This window comes from Schistocerca cancellata, unplaced genomic scaffold (assembly GCF_023864275.1).
Source record: "Schistocerca cancellata isolate TAMUIC-IGC-003103 unplaced genomic scaffold, iqSchCanc2.1 HiC_scaffold_436, whole genome shotgun sequence".
Lineage (NCBI taxonomy): Eukaryota > Metazoa > Arthropoda > Insecta > Orthoptera > Acrididae > Schistocerca > Schistocerca cancellata.
The window spans coordinates 40,607-46,606 of NW_026046453.1; the positions used below are offsets into that span (position 1 = coordinate 40,607).

A 6,000-nucleotide genomic window follows, 5' to 3' on the forward strand; every position below is an offset into this window, starting at 1 on the left:
ATAACGAAGATCGCGTCTGACACAGTGGGCTGAGCTTTGCTGTGTATCTTGCAGGTGCAGTCGCGACACCTGCTTCCGAGGGTGCCTCCGTGGCCGTGATCGTCTAGTGGTTAGGACATTGCGTTGTGGCCGCAATAACCCAGGTTCGAATCCTGGTCACGGCAATTTTGAAGGTTTTGCCTGGCAGTTGCTGCAATCGTGATAGTCACCCAGTGTTTGAAATCACAATGCTCCCATCATTTTTCACTCATGTTCCGCAGGCCGCAGGTTGCACTACCATTTCATTATCAACAAGAAATTCGGCCGCCCCAGAGCGTGGGTAGCTGCCTGAGAGGTTAAATCTATAGTCGAAAGGGGCAGTTGTTTGAGGTACGATGAATGAGCAGCCAGTCGCAGCAGAACAGGAAACTGTGTCGTGCAGTGGTTTCTGGAGACGCGAAGAACGATGGCGCAGGTAGCGTGGCCGAGCGGTCTAAGGCGCTGGTTTAAGGCACCAGTCTCTTCGGAGGCGTGGGTTCGAATCCCACCGCTGCCAATTTTTACTTCTCGTTTTTGTGCATTTGCGGTGTGTTCTCGTGCGGTAGAACGCAGCTCCTGTGACCGCCGCGTCGCGGAGGTAGCGTGGCCGAGCGGTCTAAGGCGCTGGTTTCAGGCACCAGTCTCTTCGGAGGCGTGGGTTCGAATCCCATCGCTGCCAACGTTTTCTGTCTCGAAAACAGGAGCACTGATTGCCCGCCAAGGAAATAGCGCAGCAAAGCGTGAGCGTCGCTTTCTTAAATTGTCGTAGCACAGTGCGTGGTGTAACAACAGCATTCACCGGCGCAGTTTGGTCGCATGATTGCTGGCGTTCGTCTCCACGAGATACGTCCCGAGCATGCCGCTCTACAAAGTGGAAACGTTAATTTTTGCAGTTGTCGTCAAGTAGCTGGTGGACGCTTGCCGTGTTTGTTGGAGGAGCGCTTGTGTCGTTATCCGGTGTCGTCTAGTGGCTGGGATACCTGGCTCTCTCCCACGAGGCCCGGGTTCGATTCCCGGTACCGGAAGTGCACATTTTGTTGCTCCTCTTATGCGACTTGTCCCGACTTTGCTCGACTGACGCTTCGCTGACGCTTGCAGAAATGTACGTTAAGTATGAATCACGGCCACAAGTGACGGCGAGAGAGATGCGACACCTGTCCACCTCTTATCGGGGCACGTACCTGTGGTCAACTGACTTGGAGGACTGCAAGACATTGCCAGGCAGCTAACCACTCTCGTAAGTGTCCTAACAGCGCAGGCACGTTCATTTGCTCATATACATATAACGAAGATCGCGTCTGACACAGTGGGCTGAGCTTTGCTGTGTATCTTGCAGGTGCAGTCGCGACACCTGCTTCCGAGGGTGCCTCCGTGGCCGTGATCGTCTAGTGGTTAGGACATTGCGTTGTGGCCGCAATAACCCAGGTTCGAATCCTGGTCACGGCAATTTTGAAGGTTTTGCCTGGCAGTTGCTGCAATCGTGATAGTCACCCAGTGTTTGAAATCACAATGCTCCCATCATTTTTCACTCATGTTCCGCAGGCCGCAGGTTGCACTACCATTTCATTATCAACAAGAAATTCGGCCGCCCCAGAGCGTGGGTAGCTGCCTGAGAGGTTAAATCTATAGTCGAAAGGGGCAGTTGTTTGAGGTACGATGAATGAGCAGCCAGTCGCAGCAGAACAGGAAACTGTGTCGTGCAGTGGTTTCTGGAGACGCGAAGAACGATGGCGCAGGTAGCGTGGCCGAGCGGTCTAAGGCGCTGGTTTAAGGCACCAGTCTCTTCGGAGGCGTGGGTTCGAATCCCACCGCTGCCAATTTTTACTTCTCGTTTTTGTGCATTTGCGGTGTGTTCTCGTGCGGTAGAACGCAGCTCCTGTGACCGCCGCGTCGCGGAGGTAGCGTGGCCGAGCGGTCTAAGGCGCTGGTTTCAGGCACCAGTCTCTTCGGAGGCGTGGGTTCGAATCCCATCGCTGCCAACGTTTTCTGTCTCGAAAACAGGAGCACTGATTGCCCGCCAAGGAAATAGCGCAGCAAAGCGTGAGCGTCGCTTTCTTAAATTGTCGTAGCACAGTGCGTGGTGTAACAACAGCATTCACCGGCGCAGTTTGGTCGCATGATTGCTGGCGTTCGTCTCCACGAGATACGTCCCGAGCATGCCGCTCTACAAAGTGGAAACGTTAATTTTTGCAGTTGTCGTCAAGTAGCTGGTGGACGCTTGCCGTGTTTGTTGGAGGAGCGCTTGTGTCGTTATCCGGTGTCGTCTAGTGGCTGGGATACCTGGCTCTCTCCCACGAGGCCCGGGTTCGATTCCCGGTACCGGAAGTGCACATTTTGTTGCTCCTCTTATGCGACTTGTCCCGACTTTGCTCGACTGACGCTTCGCTGACGCTTGCAGAAATGTACGTTAAGTATGAATCACGGCCACAAGTGACGGCGAGAGAGATGCGACACCTGTCCACCTCTTATCGGGGCACGTACCTGTGGTCAACTGACTTGGAGGACTGCAAGACATTGCCAGGCAGCTAACCACTCTCGTAAGTGTCCTAACAGCGCAGGCACGTTCATTTGCTCATATACATATAACGAAGATCGCGTCTGACACAGTGGGCTGAGCTTTGCTGTGTATCTTGCAGGTGCAGTCGCGACACCTGCTTCCGAGGGTGCCTCCGTGGCCGTGATCGTCTAGTGGTTAGGACATTGCGTTGTGGCCGCAATAACCCAGGTTCGAATCCTGGTCACGGCAATTTTGAAGGTTTTGCCTGGCAGTTGCTGCAATCGTGATAGTCACCCAGTGTTTGAAATCACAATGCTCCCATCATTTTTCACTCATGTTCCGCAGGCCGCAGGTTGCACTACCATTTCATTATCAACAAGAAATTCGGCCGCCCCAGAGCGTGGGTAGCTGCCTGAGAGGTTAAATCTATAGTCGAAAGGGGCAGTTGTTTGAGGTACGATGAATGAGCAGCCAGTCGCAGCAGAACAGGAAACTGTGTCGTGCAGTGGTTTCTGGAGACGCGAAGAACGATGGCGCAGGTAGCGTGGCCGAGCGGTCTAAGGCGCTGGTTTAAGGCACCAGTCTCTTCGGAGGCGTGGGTTCGAATCCCACCGCTGCCAATTTTTACTTCTCGTTTTTGTGCATTTGCGGTGTGTTCTCGTGCGGTAGAACGCAGCTCCTGTGACCGCCGCGTCGCGGAGGTAGCGTGGCCGAGCGGTCTAAGGCGCTGGTTTCAGGCACCAGTCTCTTCGGAGGCGTGGGTTCGAATCCCATCGCTGCCAACGTTTTCTGTCTCGAAAACAGGAGCACTGATTGCCCGCCAAGGAAATAGCGCAGCAAAGCGTGAGCGTCGCTTTCTTAAATTGTCGTAGCACAGTGCGTGGTGTAACAACAGCATTCACCGGCGCAGTTTGGTCGCATGATTGCTGGCGTTCGTCTCCACGAGATACGTCCCGAGCATGCCGCTCTACAAAGTGGAAACGTTAATTTTTGCAGTTGTCGTCAAGTAGCTGGTGGACGCTTGCCGTGTTTGTTGGAGGAGCGCTTGTGTCGTTATCCGGTGTCGTCTAGTGGCTGGGATACCTGGCTCTCTCCCACGAGGCCCGGGTTCGATTCCCGGTACCGGAAGTGCACATTTTGTTGCTCCTCTTATGCGACTTGTCCCGACTTTGCTCGACTGACGCTTCGCTGACGCTTGCAGAAATGTACGTTAAGTATGAATCACGGCCACAAGTGACGGCGAGAGAGATGCGACACCTGTCCACCTCTTATCGGGGCACGTACCTGTGGTCAACTGACTTGGAGGACTGCAAGACATTGCCAGGCAGCTAACCACTCTCGTAAGTGTCCTAACAGCGCAGGCACGTTCATTTGCTCATATACATATAACGAAGATCGCGTCTGACACAGTGGGCTGAGCTTTGCTGTGTATCTTGCAGGTGCAGTCGCGACACCTGCTTCCGAGGGTGCCTCCGTGGCCGTGATCGTCTAGTGGTTAGGACATTGCGTTGTGGCCGCAATAACCCAGGTTCGAATCCTGGTCACGGCAATTTTGAAGGTTTTGCCTGGCAGTTGCTGCAATCGTGATAGTCACCCAGTGTTTGAAATCACAATGCTCCCATCATTTTTCACTCATGTTCCGCAGGCCGCAGGTTGCACTACCATTTCATTATCAACAAGAAATTCGGCCGCCCAGAGCGTGGGTAGCTGCCTGAGAGGTTAAATCTATAGTCGAAAGGGGCAGTTGTTTGAGGTACGATGAATGAGCAGCCAGTCGCAGCAGAACAGGAAACTGTGTCGTGCAGTGGTTTCTGGAGACGCGAAGAACGATGGCGCAGGTAGCGTGGCCGAGCGGTCTAAGGCGCTGGTTTAAGGCACCAGTCTCTTCGGAGGCGTGGGTTCGAATCCCACCGCTGCCAATTTTTTACTTCTCGTTTTTGTGCATTTGCGGTGTGTTCTCGTGCGGTAGAACGCAGCTCCTGTGACCGCCGCGTCGCGGAGGTAGCGTGGCCGAGCGGTCTAAGGCGCTGGTTTCAGGCACCAGTCTCTTCGGAGGCGTGGGTTCGAATCCCATCGCTGCCAACGTTTTCTGTCTCGAAAACAGGAGCACTGATTGCCCGCCAAGGAAATAGCGCAGCAAAGCGTGAGCGTCGCTTTCTTAAATTGTCGTAGCACAGTGCGTGGTGTAACAACAGCATTCACCGGCGCAGTTTGGTCGCATGATTGCTGGCGTTCGTCTCCACGAGATACGTCCCGAGCATGCCGCTCTACAAAGTGGAAACGTTAATTTTTGCAGTTGTCGTCAAGTAGCTGGTGGACGCTTGCCGTGTTTGTTGGAGGAGCGCTTGTGTCGTTATCCGGTGTCGTCTAGTGGCTGGGATACCTGGCTCTCTCCCACGAGGCCCGGGTTCGATTCCCGGTACCGGAAGTGCACATTTTGTTGCTCCTCTTATGCGACTTGTCCCCGACTTTGCTCGACTGACGCTTCGCTGACGCTTGCAGAAATGTACGTTAAGTATGAATCACGGCCACAAGTGACGGCGAGAGAGATGCGACACCTGTCCACCTCTTATCGGGGCACGTACCTGTGGTCAACTGACTTGGAGGACTGCAAGACATTGCCAGGCAGCTAACCACTCTCGTAAGTGTCCTAACAGCGCAGGCACGTTCATTTGCTCATATACATATAACGAAGATCGCGTCTGACACAGTGGGCTGAGCTTTGCTGTGTATCTTGCAGGTGCAGTCGCGACACCTGCTTCCGAGGGTGCCTCCGTGGCCGTGATCGTCTAGTGGTTAGGACATTGCGTTGTGGCCGCAATAACCCAGGTTCGAATCCTGGTCACGGCAATTTTGAAGGTTTTGCCTGGCAGTTGCTGCAATCGTGATAGTCACCCAGTGTTTGAAATCACAATGCTCCCATCATTTTTCACTCATGTTCCGCAGGCCGCAGGTTGCACTACCATTTCATTATCAACAAGAAATTCGGCCGCCCCAGAGCGTGGGTAGCTGCCTGAGAGGTTAAATCTATAGTCGAAAGGGGCAGTTGTTTGAGGTACGATGAATGAGCAGCCAGTCGCAGCAGAACAGGAAACTGTGTCGTGCAGTGGTTTCTGGAGACGCGAAGAACGATGGCGCAGGTAGCGTGGCCGAGCGGTCTAAGGCGCTGGTTTAAGGCACCAGTCTCTTCGGAGGCGTGGGTTCGAATCCCACCGCTGCCAATTTTTACTTCTCGTTTTTGTGCATTTGCGGTGTGTTCTCGTGCGGTAGAACGCAGCTCCTGTGACCGCCGCGTCGCGGAGGTAGCGTGGCCGAGCGGTCTAAGGCGCTGGTTTCAGGCACCAGTCTCTTCGGAGGCGTGGGTTCGAATCCCATCGCTGCCAACGTTTTTCTGTCTCGAAAACAGGAGCACTGATTGCCGCCAAGGAAATAGCGCAGCAAAGCGTGAGCGTCGCTTTCTTAAATTGTCGTAGCACAGTGCGTGG

The 6,000-nt window shown here is 54.0% G+C and overlaps 15 non-coding genes across 15 annotated transcripts; all 15 read left to right on the forward strand.

The window, feature by feature from the left end:
* The first annotated feature begins 92 nt into the window (after positions 1–92).
* Positions 93–164, forward strand: Trnah-gug (transfer RNA histidin (anticodon GUG)). The gene has a single exon. It is a non-coding gene; the product is annotated as a tRNA-His (tRNA).
* A 289-nt stretch (positions 165–453) lies between these two features.
* Trnal-aag (transfer RNA leucine (anticodon AAG)) lies at positions 454–535 on the forward strand. The gene has a single exon. It is a non-coding gene; the product is annotated as a tRNA-Leu (tRNA).
* Positions 536–615: 80 nt separating this feature from the next.
* On the forward strand, positions 616–697 carry Trnal-cag (transfer RNA leucine (anticodon CAG)). The gene has a single exon. It is a non-coding gene; the product is annotated as a tRNA-Leu (tRNA).
* A 695-nt stretch (positions 698–1,392) lies between these two features.
* Trnah-gug (transfer RNA histidin (anticodon GUG)) lies at positions 1,393–1,464 on the forward strand. Its single transcript has one exon. It is a non-coding gene; the product is annotated as a tRNA-His (tRNA).
* A 289-nt stretch (positions 1,465–1,753) lies between these two features.
* Positions 1,754–1,835, forward strand: Trnal-aag (transfer RNA leucine (anticodon AAG)). The gene has a single exon. It is a non-coding gene; the product is annotated as a tRNA-Leu (tRNA).
* An 80-nt stretch (positions 1,836–1,915) lies between these two features.
* Positions 1,916–1,997, forward strand: Trnal-cag (transfer RNA leucine (anticodon CAG)). Its single transcript has one exon. It is a non-coding gene; the product is annotated as a tRNA-Leu (tRNA).
* A 695-nt stretch (positions 1,998–2,692) lies between these two features.
* On the forward strand, positions 2,693–2,764 carry Trnah-gug (transfer RNA histidin (anticodon GUG)). Its single transcript has one exon. It is a non-coding gene; the product is annotated as a tRNA-His (tRNA).
* Positions 2,765–3,053: 289 nt separating this feature from the next.
* Positions 3,054–3,135, forward strand: Trnal-aag (transfer RNA leucine (anticodon AAG)). The gene has a single exon. It is a non-coding gene; the product is annotated as a tRNA-Leu (tRNA).
* Positions 3,136–3,215: 80 nt separating this feature from the next.
* On the forward strand, positions 3,216–3,297 carry Trnal-cag (transfer RNA leucine (anticodon CAG)). The gene has a single exon. It is a non-coding gene; the product is annotated as a tRNA-Leu (tRNA).
* A 695-nt stretch (positions 3,298–3,992) lies between these two features.
* Trnah-gug (transfer RNA histidin (anticodon GUG)) lies at positions 3,993–4,064 on the forward strand. The gene has a single exon. It is a non-coding gene; the product is annotated as a tRNA-His (tRNA).
* A 288-nt stretch (positions 4,065–4,352) lies between these two features.
* Positions 4,353–4,434, forward strand: Trnal-aag (transfer RNA leucine (anticodon AAG)). The gene has a single exon. It is a non-coding gene; the product is annotated as a tRNA-Leu (tRNA).
* An 81-nt stretch (positions 4,435–4,515) lies between these two features.
* On the forward strand, positions 4,516–4,597 carry Trnal-cag (transfer RNA leucine (anticodon CAG)). Its single transcript has one exon. It is a non-coding gene; the product is annotated as a tRNA-Leu (tRNA).
* A 696-nt stretch (positions 4,598–5,293) lies between these two features.
* Trnah-gug (transfer RNA histidin (anticodon GUG)) lies at positions 5,294–5,365 on the forward strand. Its single transcript has one exon. It is a non-coding gene; the product is annotated as a tRNA-His (tRNA).
* A 289-nt stretch (positions 5,366–5,654) lies between these two features.
* On the forward strand, positions 5,655–5,736 carry Trnal-aag (transfer RNA leucine (anticodon AAG)). Its single transcript has one exon. It is a non-coding gene; the product is annotated as a tRNA-Leu (tRNA).
* An 80-nt stretch (positions 5,737–5,816) lies between these two features.
* Positions 5,817–5,898, forward strand: Trnal-cag (transfer RNA leucine (anticodon CAG)). The gene has a single exon. It is a non-coding gene; the product is annotated as a tRNA-Leu (tRNA).
* The last annotated feature ends 102 nt before the right edge of the window (positions 5,899–6,000 follow it).